Source organism: Saccostrea echinata, unplaced genomic scaffold, assembly GCF_033153115.1.
Source record: "Saccostrea echinata isolate AGI-Se365-2 ecotype Australia unplaced genomic scaffold, CSIRO_AGI_Sech_v1 ptg000054l, whole genome shotgun sequence".
Taxonomy (NCBI): Eukaryota; Metazoa; Mollusca; class Bivalvia; order Ostreida; family Ostreidae; genus Saccostrea; species Saccostrea echinata.
In genome coordinates this window covers 8,191,248-8,210,848 of record NW_026889803.1, presented here as the reverse complement: position 1 = coordinate 8,210,848, position 19,601 = coordinate 8,191,248, and the positions used below count along the sequence as shown (strand labels likewise).

Sequence of the window (19,601 nt, the reverse complement as noted above, 5' to 3'; positions counted from 1 at the left end):
ATGTGACTTTGAACCTGAACGAATCAGGTCCAGATAAGATCAGCATGTTACGATCATTCTATGTGTCAAGTATGTGCTTCCATTATTTCTACGTTCAAAGTGATCGCCCGCATACGGGTTTATTCGTTTTCTGCCAGTGATTTTAAACTTTCCAAATAACCCTGGGCCAGAGCTTCCTCTTGTCAGAGCCTAAGGAGAGTTAAATGGACATCTTTTACTTCAAGACAGAATTCTGGTCCGGACTCGATTTGCAATGACATACGAACAGATCGAACTCAATTCACATCTCAATTTGTTTACAATTACGACATACATTCTCTCTTTCTCTTCTCTCTAAAACTTAAAAACTTCTTATCTTCAGGAAATAGTGCTTGAATTTTCTTTTTCTCGAGAAGTTACCAAACACTTGTATGCTCTGAATTAAAATTATTCTGTATCGACATACCGTAGGATAAGAACAGAATGTCGTCAATTTTCACATTAACGCTCCTGCTGATTTTGTGTAACCTCTCGTTTGAAAATGGCAAGAAAATCACGGTTTGGATTAATGGAAAAGCCATACATTTAGGTAACCAGTATTTTTCTTATTCCCTTTGTCAAACCAAATCATTATCTTTCCTGTATGACAAACTCAAAATCACATGAAGTAAATTTTTTTGAACAGATTTGACCAAAAGGAAAGCTGGATATGGCTTAAAGGATGCTACTGAAATAAGCGATAATTCTACCACAGTCTACCTTGCAGAATCGTTGTGCAGGTCTTGTGATAAACTTGCAGGAGAAGTCCGAAAAAGTAGATGTAGGAAGAAGCTGTGTGAGGATGACGAGTTGGAAAATGTTGAAATGAAAATAGAAATATAGTTGAAATGAAACTAACTGTATACATGTGGACATTTTTATGACTTGAGAAAATTTAACGTAATAGTTTTTTTGTTAAATTAGATTTCTCTTGTGAATCAATTGCGATCAGCTTTAAATATCGACGGGCAGTTTTTGTCTTTTAAAAAGGTTTTTCGTATCACAGTTTATACAAAAAAAAATCAATACACTTAAATTAATTTGAATTATAAATGAAATAAAAGAACTATGATTTAATTCTACAAGTGGCAATCCAACTTATACCCATAGCTCCCTTTCTAAGGAGGAAATTCTTCAAAAAAGGTTTTTCGTATCACAGTTTATACAAAAAAATTCAATACACTTAAATTAATTTGAATTATAAATGAAATAAAAGAACTATGATTTAATTCTACAAGTGGCAATCCAACTTATACCCATAGCTCCCTTTCTAAGGAGGAAATTCTTCAAAAAAGGTTTTTCGTATCACAGTTTATACAAAAAAATTCAATACACATAAATTAATTTGAATTATAAATAAAATAAAAGAACTATGATTTAATTCTACAAGTGGTAATCCAACTTATACCCATAGCTCCCTTTCTAAGGAGGAAATTCTTCAAAATCATATTTTTAATATTCCCAACAACGAAAATTAATTTGAATTAGAACATTTATATTGGATTCCGAAACTTCATTTTAAAAAAACTTTACAAGCAAAGATACAAAGCAGGTTCCAGTAAATGTTCTACCAAGCGTCTTTATTTACTCCTCACTAAAATATTAAGAGCAGTGAAGGAGAAACTTCAGGACTACTGTGCAACAATATATTCGAGAAGTGGTGTAAATCAGATATGGATACTTAAAAATTCCAAGGAACTTTTGGAAAATTTGAAATCACCAAATTTTACCGAAATCAATAACATAAAAACTTACGATTTTCTACTCTCTATATAACCAATGATAAATAAAAGTCCAGGCTTTTTGACATCACTGACGACTGCTTTTTCAATAAATTTGGAACTCGTAAATTTACTTACCTTGTCATTGGTCATTTGCAAAATTATTTTGTTAAAAACATTCTGATTGTACACACAAGTTCTCTGAATTTGATATTAATTAAATAGGTGCTTGAGTTTCTGATTGACAATATCTATGTGGGTTTTGGAGATCAGGTCTTCCAACAATCTGTTGGAATTCCCATGGTTACCAATTGCGCCCAGTTGTTAGCAGACCTATTTTTGTATTCATATGAAGCAGATTTATTCAAAATCTTATACATGAGAAAAGAAATCTCTTGCTGTGGCCTTCAACTCGTCACTTAAATATATTGACGAAGTATTAGCAAATAACAATAGTTATTTCCATTCATATGTCGACATATGCCCAGTGAGCTTGAAATAAAAGATACCACAGAGTCTGACACATCTGTTTCATATTTGGATATTTCACCAGAAAAAGACGTTAATGGTAGTCTAAAAACAAAGTTTTATGAAAAACGTGATGACTTTAACTTTCAATCGTCAGCTTCCCTTACTTATGCAGCAATATACCTTCACCTGCATACGGGGTGTATATAACTCAGTTAATTCGATACGCAAGAACATGCTCTACGTATGAACAATTTCTAAAACGATATAAGTTATTAACAAACAAGTTCATGAAACAAGAGTATCAACAGTCTCGTTTAAAGTCATCATTTCGTAAGTTCTATGTTCGATACAATGACCATATGCTGACTGACGTTTTTCATACTAATTGTTAGGCCATTATTTACACACTGAATTGTCGACGGATCTTTCCGTTATTTCCCGATCGTGACAAGGAGCACACGGCGGGTGTGACCGGTCGGTAGGTTATGCTCACTTCTCCATGGCACCTGATCCCACCTCTGATGTTTTTGAAGGTACGTGTTTGCTCTGCTCCCGATTTGTATTGTTTTAATGAACTTTGAGCTTGATTACTGTTCGTTACCTCCATATTTCATTGGTATAAGCGATATGGCTCAGTTTCGTAATTTTACAAAGATAGAGAAAGATCACATTATCCATTTATCTCACAGAATCAAATGTGTGATACTCATATATCGAATAAAGCAACTCTTGATGGTCCACTGCAATGTATGTACATGTAAATGTATCGCTGCGATTTTTGTACTTTTGAAATCATTAAATATCCCAAGATATTTTTCTTTTCGTGACAACACACTGTACATATTTGAGTAATGTACTACACTATTGGATTTCCTGCAATTGTGGAATGCATATATTTGAAATATCTAACTAAACAGGCTGAAGTCATGTATCATTACAGATAATATTTTTTTTGTAAATTTGTCATTACCTTACGAACATTGATATGTAATTTCATTGACAAGTTTTATCTAATTTTGAGTTTTTGGTCATCCGCCCACACTCTAATAAGACTTTTTCTCTTGCATGACAACTAATAACTGTATCAATAATTATGATTTTATTCTTTTTTTATATCACTATTAATTTCAAAAATGAGATGAATTTCCTCATTCTCTGAAGTTTAATAGTAAATGATTGATAAGTCTTATATCCCTGTATGTTAAAATACGTTTTCATTATTATTAGTCCCCTACCGGTGAAACCGGAGGAAACTACAGGGTTTTTTTCTATTAAATCTACTGAGAATCATCTCGTAAATAATACTGGTTCTGATTTCTTTCGTTCGCTTATAAATTAGACAAGGTTTTAAAGTCTAAAGAGTCTAAGAAGCATCTGTTTTCCTGCTGAACCTCTGTAGGAAGTATGCTATACCGCTGTAGGATACCCCACCTTAAACCTTGTAAGGGCTTAATCTGTAACATGCTGAGTGATTGTGTTCTCTGTTCGTACCATTGGAAAAAATGTTCAAGGTTAGGCTTCTTAAAAATGACAGGACTTAAAATGTTTAACAATTATAACATTTATATGAAAATTTGCATTGGTCGGTTAAGGGTATTATTGTTAAATCCAGTAAACATCATGTATCTCAACTCCATATTTGACGTCTTTAATGACATGAGAAATTATAGGAATGCGATCAAAAATAAGATGATTAATAATGAAATAAGTCATATTTCATAACCCCGGAAACTGTCGTTCTTAATCTCCTAAACATTCATAGGCGTCATCATTTTGACTCGAACTCTGCAAAAGCACATGTATGTATATATAAAATATATAAGATGAATATGCATAGGTATTTTTACATTTTTTTCTTACATGATCTATTGAACACAATAAACATATCATAGTCGCAAAATTTACAGTTTGAGGAATTCCCATCTACAGAATAAATGCAAATAATGCATTTAATTTTTACTCAAGTTAGCACATTTTAAAGATAAAATTATAAGATTTATGTACAATTGATTACCCTCGGAAAGTCCGTGGAATACCATCATAACTTTTTTTACTTAACGTCATATTATATCCAAATTTGGAAAAAATATTCCAACAGTAAATTCAAATGATGTGTATTAAAAAATTTAAAATATCATATGAGTAAATATGGATAAAGAAAATCGAATTTGTAACAATCAGAAATTATGTTTAAAAGAAGAATTATATGTATATGTTGAGATAAGCAAATGAAAATACAAGAACTGTTAAAAACAGTCTGTAAATAAAAATATACAGAAGATTATGTTGCGTGTTGGGAAAAGATACACTTTAATGTATCAATGATATTTTATAAAGTCATTCAAGTTCAAGTCAACCGCAGTATTCTATCATAATGATCATTTTTAAAATTGGATCTCCAAACATGTTATTCTTACAAATTATATATGAAATATATGGAGATAACGAACAGTATTCAAGCTCAAAAGTCCATTATACAATACAAAATAGGAGCAGAGCAAACACGGACCTCCAAACATCAGAGGTGGGATCAGGTGCCATGGAGGAGTGAGCATCCCCTGCCGACCGGTCACACCCGCCGTGTGCTCCTTGTCATGATACAAAATAGGAGCAGAGCAAACACGGACTTCCATATATATATATATATATATATATATATATATATATATATATATATATATATATATATATATATATATATATATATATATATATATATACCTTAGTTAACATTTTAATCTTCCAAGAACATTTGTTCTACCTTGGTGTAGCCATCAACAAATAATTTTATATACATACATTTTTGATAAATTCAGTTTTATATCAGCACAGAAATTTCAAATGTATGCAGTGCAAAAGAGCACTCCTATTATTTTCAAGTAGTGATGCTCATTATGTAGACCGGAAAAAAGTTCTTTCAGACACATGGCCTTGACTTTTTTTCAGCGATTGGAAATACAAAAACACTTTATCATTAAAAATCAAGCTATCGCACAAGATGTCTTACATTTTGATGCTAATCCTTTTTCTAACTTTGTGTAACGTCTCATGTGGAAGGAACAAAATAGTTACAGTGTGGATGTATGGTGAACCAACAGTAATAGGTATGTAACTAAGTATTCAGATGCCCTTTTAAATTTTCAGACTTATTTGAAATTATGATTTAACATCTATATCAATTTATTTTATTAAGATATGAATGAAAGAAAAGCTGCCAAGAAAGCTGCATCTCTAAAACTCGACACTTCAACAAAAGACTACCTTGCCAAACAAGATGGACAAGACACATGTAAAAGAGGGGTGTGTGACAATGACGGATCCAAAAAGTATCATGCAAATATAGAAACTTAGTGAAGATGCGCTATTTCTGTTCAGTGACATTTTCTGCAAATGGAAGAAAAATAAATCTTGTGGTTTCCTGTATTTTTTCCTTAATACTTTCGATTATTGTGAAGAATGGATTTGCAAAAAAAGTCGTTCAAGATTTGATAAAGAAAGAACTTTAAAAGAATGAATGTTGACTTTCAAATTTAAAGCTTTTAACATGCGTATAATGTATTAATTTTTTTATTTCACTTATTATACTATCGATACCACAGTTTCTCTTTTGATGACAATACGAGGGCTCTTCGAGTCGCCCGCGTGGCGCAGTGGTTAGAGCGTCTGCTCTAGAGTCGCGAAGTAAGGAGTTGATCCTTACGTCGCGGGTTCGAATCCCACTGTGGGACGTGGAGACCGGTCCTTCGGAAGAGACCGTATAAACCGAGGTCCCGTGTCGCAGTAGGTGCTGGCACGAAAAAGATCCCTCACTGCTCAATGGCCGTAAGTGCCGAGTATAGGACAAAATTTGCAGCTCTCCACCGGCAAGTGGTGGCGTCTCCATATGAGTGAAAAATTCTCGAGAGGGACGTTAAACAACATACAAACAAACAAACAAACGAGGGCTGTTCGAAAATTATTGCGACAGTTACTTTTACTCCACAAAGGACAGAGATAAATTCATGAAAATTCGTCAACATTTTTTAAAGAACAAATAAAACAATTGTAAAAAATTTCTAATTTATAGGATAATTAAATAAGTCCCGGTGAAATCATAAACAAACATATGTCTGTTGACCTAGAGCAGCAGTTTAGCGTAAGGTCAGCCGATATATTCTCATTGTGAAATGATCAGGAAGCGCTCAATCTACTTTCTCTGTTCATTACATATGACATTTCAAAAATCAAACTGTTTCTTATAATTCTTAAACAATCCTTTAAAAAAATAAAAATAAAACGTGTGCTGTTGCTACCCCAGTGTAAAATATATACGAAGTGTCAAATACAGGTTGACTTAGCATCATGCAGTACCGAGTTATACAACGCGGGTCCGTAAAAATTGATGGTCGTCCGGAGCTTTTGTTTTTAGTCTGGTTTAATTATTTGTAAGAAAAAATATACCAATGAAAAAATAAACCCTTAGACATGTTTTATTGCATTGTCATTGTTTTAGCAGGTCGTTTAGTCTGGACAAGAGTTCTCAATACCGCTACTCAAAATATTAGGTATGCTCGCTGCTCCGCCTTGACGTCAAAATCCGTTTTGTCGTCGTTAACAGATTGCTATACCGCGCTTAATTTTTTTTAATGATCTCAGTATTTCTGATCGAAATTCTAACATATTTGCACAAAATGAAGTCAAAATTAAATTGAAAAATTATATACATAATTTGAATTATTTTCGCTCTTACTATGGGTCCACTGGGAGTTTAAACATTGGTGTTACATATTTTCAATATCTGATTTCGTGACTGCGCCGGGTACCTCTACCATTGACACATTAATATACCATTGAAAAGATGTTCATTAGAAAGAAGAATACATACAATGTCTCAATAATTTCCGAACAGCCCTCGTAATTGCAATATAAAAATGAGCGATGAAATCAAAATCCAATAAAACATAATTTGTTTTGATCAGGTAAAAGAAAACCCGTGACCTTTTTCATACCTGTGTTTAAACCAGGTTTACCACTATGATCAGTTTATATTTTTTAAAACTGTTCCATATATGTTTCTCAGAAGTGAACTTAGCTCACAAATTAAGCTAAGCCTAAACCTGGTCTAGGGTAGGTTTAAATGTCGATTTAATGTTCTTCTAACACTGGAGGACTGGATAGATGAAGAAGCTGGATCTTATTGGAAAAAAATAAAAGACAACCAAAATTATCTGTGACAGATTAAATCTTTTTATATAATGATCTTGCACTTCTCCAAATATGCTGTTCTACTTATTATGGACAGCTGAAGTATGTAACATCAATACTCATTGCCATACTTAGGTTGAAATTTAAATCTGATTTTCATTGTCTCAGAGACCGTTCGCGGTAGCTCAGTCGATAGAGCGCTCGCTCCGTGATCGGGAGGTCGTGAGTTCGAATCTCGGCCGCGACTGACCTAAGTCTGATAAAAAATGGGTAGCAACTGTTCCTTCGCCATGCACTCGGCACTTTGAAGTGAAAGTTGCGGGTCCTTCGAATGAGACCTTAAAAACCTAGGTCCCTTGTCACGGCAGGCGTTGGCAGATCCCTCACTGCTCAATGGCCCTGAGTGCCGAGTAAAGGTCAAAATTTGAAGCCCTTCACCTGTATATGATGACGTCTCTATATGAGTGAAAAATTCTCGAATGGGACGTTAAACAACATACAATCAATCATTCAATCATTGTCTCGGATTTTAATCTTCACACTCTGTGTGTAATTGATTTGGAAGATGTTTCTTTTTAGAGTGGGTATGCCCAAGAAGAAAAAATCTCCTAATCTGCCATTGAATTGTGTCTTTAGCTGTTTTTTGAAAATTTAAGTATACAGTTAATGGAGTAGGCCTTTGTCATATTGAATGAGGATGATAGTAATGATGAACACATTGTATATACTCAAAATAGAAAGATGCTCCTATAGCTAGTAAGACATTTTCCGTGAAGGAATAAAAATTAAGTTTCTTCTTCAAAATTTAAGTTGCCCTTGCATTTACCTTTTCTATGGTTGTTTTTCTGATAATTGTTATACAAAATGGTGTTAAAACCCGAGATTCAGTGCAGTTTAGGTAAAACCAGTTTTATTTTCAGTGTGAAATACAGGTGAGGATTACATTAGCTCATCTCAAGTGGGATTTAAACCCAGTTTACCTGACTCTGGCTTGCTTAATAAACCTAGCTTACCTAGAACATACCCTGTATAGGTGTGAATATACGGGCATCAGTGACAATGTGATAAATAATACCACCTGTTTAAGATTAGAAAAAATATATCATCCTCTTTAAGAAAACAATTAGGCATTTGAAAAGCCTTAATCTCTACCACTCCGACTTAATCTGCTAAGATTTATCCCGCTTTAGCCGAGGCAAATAGTACCGGTGTTGTAAAGTAGGATGTCCCCCAAAGTCATTTATTTCACCCGAAATCTGTACTCTAATGAAGGATTTCCCCTCGTGGGAAATCTCACAATAGAACCAATTATTACCCCCCTCTTTCTTTCCCAGAAAGAATTCCCCCTACCTAATTCAAACTAAATTTATAATCCACAGCAAAATATTTTGGGTAAAAGTTGAAATGAAAGTCAACGTATTTTTTTTTAATGAAAAACGAATTCTAAGAATATACATGTATTTCAAATCATGGAGTTTCAACGCAAGATGTTTAAGAGGAGTGCCACCTTACCATTTTATTATGTGGGTCTTTAAATCATGTGTATTGAAATATTATTTCAACATTGGAAGACCGAGATGCTCTTAATTATTTCAAACAATTTTCTTTCTCAGAGAAAAATGAAATTAAAATTCTTAGATTTAAAAGAAATTGCCAATTTCAAATAAAACAATTCCCCGGGGAAATAAAACTGTTCTTTATCGAAACCAATAAAAAGAAAAAAATATAGAATATTTAGATTATATTGACTTCTCAGTGGCAGTGGCATCAGATAACAGTTATTTAGTTTTTTTTTTTATTTTGGGACCAAAATGGTCTTTTGGATAAATAAATACACATGTAATATTTTAGTCGGGGGAAGCTTGGATCTGGGGGAATTTGCACTTTATAACTGTTAAACAGAGTAACACCCCCCCCCCCCCCGGAAATTGAATCCGGTTTGAGATTTCTCGGGGGGGGGGGTCTCTATAGCCTATTTATCGGGGCCCGCGGGGGGAATTTTACTCTAAAAATGAAAATTGAAAATTTAATATTTTGGATGAAATTGCGGTATGCCCCATAAATGACAAATGTAAAATTTGAATCAATAATGTAAATGTACATAGGAAGGTCATAAAAAAAAACATGTATAATTATTGTCAAATAAAAAAAGAAACGAACTTGGATGACAAGATGGGATAAAGGTAATGATAGGACACAAACATTAACAAATGTTCAAAACAAAACTAAAGTTTTATGGCAAAACCATATTCCTATTCAAAGACACGATGGACGTGCCAACACACCAGTACAAACAGATATTTGCAAATGTGCTTACTTTCAACCAATTACAAGTACCTGCTTTAACCGGAACATTGGTGATATCACTTAAAAATAAGAAGGAAAAACAGACTGACGTGTACTCACATTTGAATTCATTATCAAATATTCCAAAGAACTGAGAAATAATAATTGTTCATTGTCTTAATTCCCTTGTCGTTTTATACTGGATTTCAAAAAAGGACGACAAAGCGGTTTAGATGCAGATGTTGGAAGAGGATTTTACTCTGGGGAGTCAGCAGGAGATATTGAGTTTATCCCTTTCCATATTCCTATGTTCCTGCTGTTATTTTTCTCTAATAGCAAGCTTTTGGGTTTATTTGAATAGTTTCCTAAAATTACTGATTTGTTTGTAGCTTCATCCTCTGATGTGTACAGAATCTTTTTCATTAATTAGGTTGAATGACAATCTTTAAAAGAAGAAAAAGTCGCATCACATGGCGATGTCTAGTGCTAGAGGAGTTTATAGCAGAAAAACCTTAAACATCTCCCCCTTTAAAAAAAAAAAAGTACTTTCATATGAATGTTTTAACATTTGTGAGATTTATAAGCATGTGAAGAGTAAAATAAAACAAAAAATTAAGAAATGAACAAAAGATTTAACCCTGATATTGATATGCTTTTACCATGTAATATACGTAGTAGAAATAGAGGATATTCAATGTTTTGTAATTGAATATGGAACTTGATTTCATATGTGGGACAGGATTTTTTGATATTTTCACGAATGCGAAGCAAGAAAATATATTTTAAAAAATACTGTCTCACGAGTGAAATAAATTCCATATCCAACTACAAAACATTGAATTTTCTGTTTTTGGTTTTCCTTTTGCCTCTGTCTGTTCTTACGGTTCTTAACACAGTGTCATAGGCTGTGACGTCGCTTCGTAATTGTGAGATTGAAAACATTGTAACATGGATTTTAGCAACATATTTGGGAAGAAAGTGGCAGTTTTGGTCCCTATCAAGACGGTTAAATTACTATCTCTATCTTATGACAGGCTAGAATTCATTTTTACTTACTTTGATATCCTTTCACACTGTGAGAGAATATCACTTTGGAATCCTTTCATACTGTGAGAGAATATCACTTTTATTCAATAAATAAATCACAGTATTTCACTGATGAAAATTTAATCATTTAATTTCTATAAAATAATTGATTCTGATTGGATAAAAAATTCTTTTGATAACTGTATCAATAGAATCTGGAGTTCACTTGTACTTAGCAGCCGGTGTAACGACGAAAAGTGACCCCCGTAGAATATTGACCGAGGGGTAAAATTTCTCCGTAGAAAAATGACCCCCCGGTCAATTTTCTACGGCAAGTGGGGTCATTTTTCGACCGTAGAAAACCCTTCCAGACCGTTAATTCTACGACTCCACACACGTTGAAGAATGACCCCCATAGAAATCTGACCCCCTACTTTTTACTATATTTTATAATTAAACCTTTAGAAATGAGATGTGATATACGTTAATCATATGTTGGGGAGGGTCGGTGAAGGCCTAGAGTCTCCTGATTTTTTTCTTTCAAATGTATATTGGGGGAGGAGCAAAGCGTCTTCCTCTCCTTACGCCACTTCTCAATACTAGTTTCATATACAATGTACGTGTTATGGTTTTTGTTTGCTTGCGTCCCATTGAGTATACATTAATGAGGAGCATAAATTCATAATTCATATATATATATATATATATATATATATATATATATATATATATATATATATATATATATTATTTATTTATTTATTTATTTATTTATTTATTTATATATATATATAATCCGTTTTTTTTTTCTTGGTTTTTGGTTTTTTTCTTACAGGTTTTGTTCTGAAAATGACATATGTTTCCGACGACGATATACCTGTATGGAATGGATGTTATCGGAAACTATTTAAAGGACAATATTTCTAGCTTAAAATTTGTGCCCGCTTTCAGCCTGCCTTCACCGCAGCTTTTACATGTATCAGTTTCTAGATACACCATTGCATTGAAACAAAAAACGTATTGTATTATTGTTTTTAGACAAGGAAAAAATTAGTGAAAGCACGGCATATGAAGCGTCCAATATGGAAATGCTATCATTAACTGTAATTACTGCTTCATTTTTAATATTATGTAATATCTTTTTCCCTATTTTAGGTTCATTTATCCTTAATTTTTACATGAATATTAATACCCCAGCTTCGAAGGAAATTGGGGTATATACCTTGTACCCTGTGAATCTCTCTGTTGTGTGTGCGGGGTGAGTATTTGTGTTTGTCTGTCTGTCCGAAACAATTTTTTTCGGTGCAGTTTTCTCTGCAACAGCTCTCATCACAGATGCTTGAAATTTTAATACACTCTTTGGTTCGGCATGCTATTCAGTAATTTTCATTTTGGTACAAATCTTGTCCGTCCGTCTGTGCGGTAGAGAGCACTGGCTCATAGATTTCTTGTTTCCTCTGTAATTTGTGTACTTACAATTATTGTCTGTAAAATTATATTATCTCTATTGTAGGGAAAAAAACGAATGTATCTAAATAACGTTAACTATGAAACACTATATAAAATGTTTGTATCAGGATCGCTATATGAAAAACTCTGATAGTCTCTAACACACACCAAAACAAAAACAAAAAACAAAAAAACAAAAAAACAAAAAACAACAACTATAGTTTACAAAAGTTAACTATAGTTTAATGCAGTATCAAAGTTTTTACTATAGTAAATCAAAGTATTTTTTTTTTGGATATATGATTGTGATATTTTATCTTCTTGAATTTATATGTGCATTTTTTTTTATATTTTAGGGAAGTACGAGGGGTGATCAAAAAGTTCGTGAACTATCTCGCTATTTACAAAACCACACTTCAGATAAAAATGAATTTGGCACACATTTAGTCATAAACATGTTCTATAAAAAGCAGATATTTGCTTCACGTTTGGACGTCACAATATAAAAATAAGTCAATATGTAAATAACGTGACAAAAAATGGTTGACTCAGTCGTACTTGAGCAACATACGGCTTTAAAGTTCAACGTTTATCTTAGAAATTCCTTTTCAGTTGCATATAATAATTTGTACACGGTTTATGAAGACAAAAAGACATTGCAGAAGTTCAATCATTAATTGGATTGATTGTTTTAGTGAAGGAAGGGAGGTGGTTAAAATGATCTTTGTTCTGGTGCCCAGTGAAAGCAGGCTTGGGAAGAGATGTGTCCTTAGTTGAGCATTTTGTAACGAAAGATCGCCAAATTACAGTTAGGAAAATACATGTAGTTGAATATCTCGCCCCTTTTAAATATACAATAAATAAAAAAAAAAACGGGGCGTGACACTTTGAGAGGGGCGAGAGATGCCATAGGAGTTATGGTATAAAATTACTTTGCAAAAGTTCAAAAGCTTTTTGAGATATCGACCGGAAACGAAAGTGTTACACACAGACGGAATTTGTGAATTTACGACCTTGAACTTTGACCTTTTGACCTCAAAATCGATAGATGTCTTCCTTAGGCCACAGGGAGTTGTTATTTTAAATTTTTATTGCAAAAGCTTAAAGAATTCGCGAGATATCGCGCGGAAACAAAAGTGTTAAAACAGACAGAATTTATGAATTCATGACCTTGACCTTTTGAACTCAAAATTAATAGGGTTCTTTTTTAGTCCATAGGGAGTTGCTATGCAAAATTTCATTGCGAAAGCTCAAAGGGTTCTCGAGATATCGCGCGGAAACGAAAGTGTTACAGACAGACAGAAATACAGACGGACGGACGGACAGACCCAAATTAATATCCCCCACTTTCAGTGAAAGCGGGAACAAAAAAATCACTGTTAAGCTTCCCCCCCCCCAAAAAAAAAAAAAAACAGGGGGTTATCACGGTTATTAGACGTTTTTCTGAAAGGACACAAGCATAAAGTTGCTGTGTTTTCTATAGTATATTATATCGGTAAAAATTATAAGGGGAAAGGGGGAGGGGAGAGAGACACGTGCCCAGGGTCCTATGGCTATGTTGTTTATTTTATTACAACGGTATACAAATGTTCGGTTATCAACTTTCAGTGTCAATCTTGCGATGCATGGGCAAAATAATTATATATTCGATAATTATTTACAAGGAAACCGCTCGGGTCTCGCAAGATATTAAGTTTCAATACATGATGTAATGGCCACAGAGAAAAAAAAGGATATAAAAGTATTTAATGATGATAAAAAATTGATTATTTTAACAAAACAATGGACCCCCTACACACCTTTAGGACTTTGAAAAAACCGTATAGCCTAAAGGAGTACGTATTAAAATTACTTAGTTCACGTATGCCTTTTTAGTGTACACAGGAAATCTTGAAAGACATCGTAGTGGTGATGAAGAAAAATCGCGCTCGCTTTCCCAATGGTGTATATTCCATATAGGCAAGAGGGCTGTAGCCTACACAATATTTTCTTGATGTAAAAAAAATATTTATTTATACATGTATTTGGTTGAAAAATGGGGGAAGTTGATCATAAATCTTATTTATTTACCAGTTACTAGAATATTTTTTCATCAAATGCAAGAAAGTATTTTTAGCAGTCCACACTTTTATGCCTATCCAATTTTTACAGTATACAAAACTTTTGATTTTTATAGCTGGTTAAATCTAAAATTGAAATGTTACCTTGAAGTCCACATCAGACTATTAAAAAATGACAGCAACAGGAGTCTACGATTAGGACAGGGAATAGAAATTAGGAAACATGTTTGGGTTAGTTGGAAGTCAAACATAAAACATTTTAAAAATTATATTTCGATTATTCAGTAAAAAAGTTTCCATAATTTCCAAGCACTGTGTAAGGATTTTAAAATTTCTCAATTTTATTAAGTGTGATCATGAAGATTTTAATTTCTGTATATAAATATATGTTTAAATTATTTAAAATTATATTCACTGGAAAAATGACAACGATAGATGTCTCCAAGATCGCAGAAAGTGGTCCTCCGACCCCACCCCTCCCTCTCTATTGAGAGGGGACGACTCCCTCCTTGCCATTCCGCAATTCGGCAATGATGCGCTTTAGGTGAAGTCTGTGACTTCACATTAGCCTACACATTAGCAGAAGGGAATATACACCACTGTTTCCCAATAGGAGAAATGAATTAAGTTTTCAATTACTTATCTTGGTCTGAGGCTTTAAATACTTGAATTATTTAGAAATTATATATACAATACAGACTGGAATTTATTTTATTCCATATCAAATAGTAAATCAGTCTAACTGCACAAATGCACCCTTATATGTAATGAAATGTATCCTTAATTAAATTACTGTGCAGTGTAAAGACGATCCTTAGTATTTCATATCAATAATAATTTTCTCCCTCATCCATGTACATGTGCTAATCAAATATTGAATCCGCATTTTGATTGGTTAGTTTGTCTTGAATCTCGAAACTCGAATTTCGAATCTCGTATTTCGAAACTCGAATGAGCCTTCCGGGCTTTCGTACCCCTCGTATTTCTTGTTCATTAACATATCATCCCAACTTTTTACATTACTGATATCAATTTAAGAAAGTTTCAGCTTAGCTTTGAAATCTCAAAAAAGTTCCAAACAAAGTTTCATAGTTAATCAAAGTATTTACTATAGTTATAATAATAGTAAACTATAGTTAACTATAGTTTACTATAGTAAATATTCGTTAATATTTTGTTAGGAGTGCCCTTCGATTGTGATAGAAATTGTGATAGAAATACTGGCAATATACTCCCCTTCCTTGATCATTATATATATAGATACATATATAATCTACATCATCATGCACATATGCATTATGTAACTCCTTATAAGTAGGAGTTTTGATGTAAGAAAAAAAGATTTTTGTTTACTTTTATCCTAAAAACTCTTATATTTTTAAAACCTCGTATCACACAGCAAGATCGCTTAATTTTTGAATAGGAAAGACATGGCCAGATTTGTTTTCCTATAGGCTAGCAAATTTAAAGAGTGGGTTAAATTACATCCTCGTTACCCACTCCCTCAAAACTTACCACTATAGATACGCTGACACGAATCACGTACTTGATTCGAACACAATATGTGTTACAATATTTTTGGGCACAGTTCTATGTAGTCTTGACTTCAATTATGCTAAAATTGCCAATCATACTTAGGGAAAAAATATGTAAATTAGACAGAGAAGCTTTTTCATAATGCAACATTCGGTTTTTTTCTATTGGTAAAAATTATTATGTGTAACTAAAAAGGGGAAATGCGTACTATTGTGTATAAACTTGTGTCAATTCTTAGTATACAAAACACCTCTTTTATAAATTAATCAAATTTTATTATGTAAAAAGCCTCATTTTGTTTAGGCTTTGTTAACACCAGCAAACGACAAAAGACATTGGTAAAGATTTTTAGCTAACCATTTTTTGTGTCTCTGAGATCGAATATCGGAGGAATTTTTATTTAGTCCTGTCCGTTATTTTTACACAAATTTAATCTTCCTTATATTTTTATGAGAAGTTTTTTACTAGGAAATCAAAGATATATTTTGAGATCTAATATTCTTAACAATTGTCCATTTTTTTCACGCAGATTTATTTGGGTAGGGTTCGAAAACATTAATCTTTCTTGTAACTTCTGAAGAAAGAAAACGCTTGAGACTTGATTTTCATTCTTTTTTTACATTATTTACCCAGAGTAAAATTTAAAGAGGATATTACAATCATACATAGAAACCATGCATTTTTATTCATATATAAGTTTCTCTCTCTCTGACACCAGCAAAGTAAATAATCTTGTCTTTTTTTTTTAAATGACGACTCTGGAAACATTTTTTATATATAAAGTTTGATAAAACAAACACGTGTATTTTTGCTCTTATATATAGTCATCGAACAGCATAATAGCCTATAGTGATTTGTTTTCCTTTAATGGGATAAAACATCTTGTATTATTGATGTACATGTAAGGTATAGTGTAACCTTTTGTTACTTAAACTTTAAAGCTTTTAGGCTACGTGATTTTACATGTACCTCTACGTATTTGCCTAACAAGAATATTCCTACCAAAACCAGTTTTTTGTATAAAAAAGAGACACGGGGTCATTATTCTACGGGGTCATTTTTCTACAACCCACACGGAGAAAAATGACCCCCAGGCCATAATTTCTACGAAAAAGGGGGTCATTTTTCTACGTAGAATATTGACCAGGGGGTCAAATTTCTACATAGAAAAATGACCCCCGGTCAATATTCTACGGGGGTCACTTTTCGTCGTTACACCTGAACTACTTTGGCTAACTTAAGATGTATATTTCCTGCTTCCCTATTACTTTATGAAAGTAAAATGAAATACTTTTACTATAGTTTCCTGATTTTCAAAACTTGTCCGTTACGTTCCTGAGTTATTTTCTACTTTCGTTTCTTTTCGAATTATCCCCCTTTGGAAAACAAATCGGATCGTCTGCATTGACAACAATGCAGTTGCGGGAAAAAAGGAAAGAAATCATCATACGTATGTTAAATGTTTGTCTTTGAGATAACTGGTATGAACAACAGAACTATGAAAAAATGTTTTATGCTACCAAAGCGGGGAAATGTCGTTAATCTGTCAATTCTTAGGAAACGAATGCATGAGAAAAACAACGCGACACTGAGCGCGGACGGAATCCTTTCAAAGTCTCCCCCTTTTAAAAAAAAAAAGTACTTTCATATGAATGTTTTAACATTTGTGAGATTTATAAGCATGTGAAGAGTAAAATAAAACAAAAAATTAAGAAATGAACAAAAGATTTAACCCTGATATTGATATGCTTTTACCACGTAATATACGTTATAGAAATAGAGGATATTCGATGTTTTGTAATTGAATATGGAATTTATTTCATATGTGGGACAGGATTTTTTGATATTTTCACGAATGCGAAGCAAGAAAATATATTTTAAAAAGTACTGTCTCACGAGTGAAATAAATTCCATATCCAACTACAAAACATTGAATTTTCTGTTTTCTGTTTTTGGTTTTCCTTTTGCCTCTGTCTGTTCTTACGGTTCTTAACACAGTGTCATAGGCTGTGACGTCATTGTTGAGCAATTAAGACGTCATAGCTTAGCAATTGTGAGATTGAAAACATTGTAACATGGATTTTAGCAACATATTTGGGAAGAAAGTGGCAGTTTTGGTCCCTATCAAGACGGTTAAATTACTATCTCTATCTTATGACAGGCTAGAAATCATTTTTACTTACTTTGATATCCTTTCACACTGTGAGAGAATATCACTTTGGAATCCTTTCACACTGTGAGAGAATATCACTTTTATTCAATAAATAAATCACAGTATTTCACTGATGAATCATTTAATTTCTATAAAATAATTGATTCTGATTGGATAAAAAATTCTTTTGATAACTGTATCAATAAAATCTGGAGTTCACTTGTACTTAGCAGCCGGAACTACTTTGGCTAACTTAAGATGTATATTTCCTGCTTCCCTATTACTTTGTGAAAGTAAAATGAAATACTTTTACTATAGTTTCCTGATTTTCAAAACTTGTCCGTTACGTTCCTGAGTTATTTTCTACTTTCGTTTCTTTTCGAATTATCCCCCTTTGGAAAACAAATCGGATCATTGACAACAATGCAGTTGCGGGAAAAAAAGGAAAGAAATCATCATACGTATGTTAAGGAGGTTGGATCCTGCCATCAAAAGTAAGGAGAATTTTTTATCAAGAATATTTTTAGAATTTATACACAGAGCTTAATTAAAAATCAAAACAAAAAATGGGGACCAATGCGTTTCTTTTGGCGCTACAGAGCATTTAGTCTGACCTTTTTGCACTGTAAATACGTCTTACACATAAATAAATTTTTAAAGTTTTTCCTCCAATATTTTTTATTCAAATAAATTGTGGGAACAAACACAGTCTTATTTCATCCTGAATAGACACATTAAAATTTGTGACAACGAAATATTTTCAAATTACTCCGCATGTTCAATTATTTGACCTTTTTGCACTAAAAAAATCATTTTTCTGGCATTAAAAATTTAACAAGCAAAAAAATCATTTGACAGTAATGACATTTTACTGAATTTAAGAAGAATGGTTAAAAGTGTCTCACAGTTAAGGTGCCAAATGGAAATATCGGCGACATTTTTTAGACAGAAAAAACATTATTTACAAGGATGGGCGATTCTTTTTAGGCCTTTGCTATTATCGGAAAAATGTAATGTGGCTGAAAACTACATGTTGAGGACGTTTATATTTCTCATTTAGATTTGTCATGTAATGTGGCAGTCACGTGATTTCAGCAAATATACCTGCAGTATTGAGGTCATCTATAAATTCCAATATTGCAAGGGCATAACCAAGTTAAAAATCCAAGTTTAATTTATAATTATTTTCAACACTCTTTGTAGTTTGTGAAAAGTGCTGCGAACCTATATAGGTTCTACTATATAATTGGTAAAATTACATTTGTTAGACCGTATGTTGAATATTTTGCTGGTCAAGTACATTAAATTTAGATATATTTAGTTCATTTGCAAGATTTCATCAGGTTCGCAGCACTTTTCAAATATCTTCATACCTCTTGAGTTTATGCGTAAAAGCTTGTCGTAATTCATTAAGGGTATGCCCTTGCAATATATCGATTTATTATAATTACGACCCCTCTATTACTCTTCAATGAATCTGCATACAAATGTACGGCAATTTCACTTGTCTATGGAATGTACGGGAAGTATATGAATAAAATCATAAAATAGACATCGCATCCAAGTTAATGGCCTCTTATATATCTGCAAATAATATTTTATTTAATTACAAAACACATTTTTCATTGTATAAAATATAACTTGATCCGCCTGTCGCTACATACAAACTGCGTCAAATTTTACGATATGACGTCACAT

General features: G+C 32.8%; 1 long non-coding RNA gene across 1 annotated transcript; it reads left to right on the top strand.

Moving 5' to 3' along the window:
- Positions 1-431: 431 nt before the first annotated feature.
- LOC133206031 (uncharacterized) lies at positions 432-1,872 on the top strand. Its single transcript, XR_009723690.1, has 2 exons — positions 432-568; positions 665-1,872. It is a non-coding gene; the product is annotated as an uncharacterized LOC133206031 (long non-coding RNA).
- Positions 1,873-19,601: the final 17,729 nt, after the last annotated feature.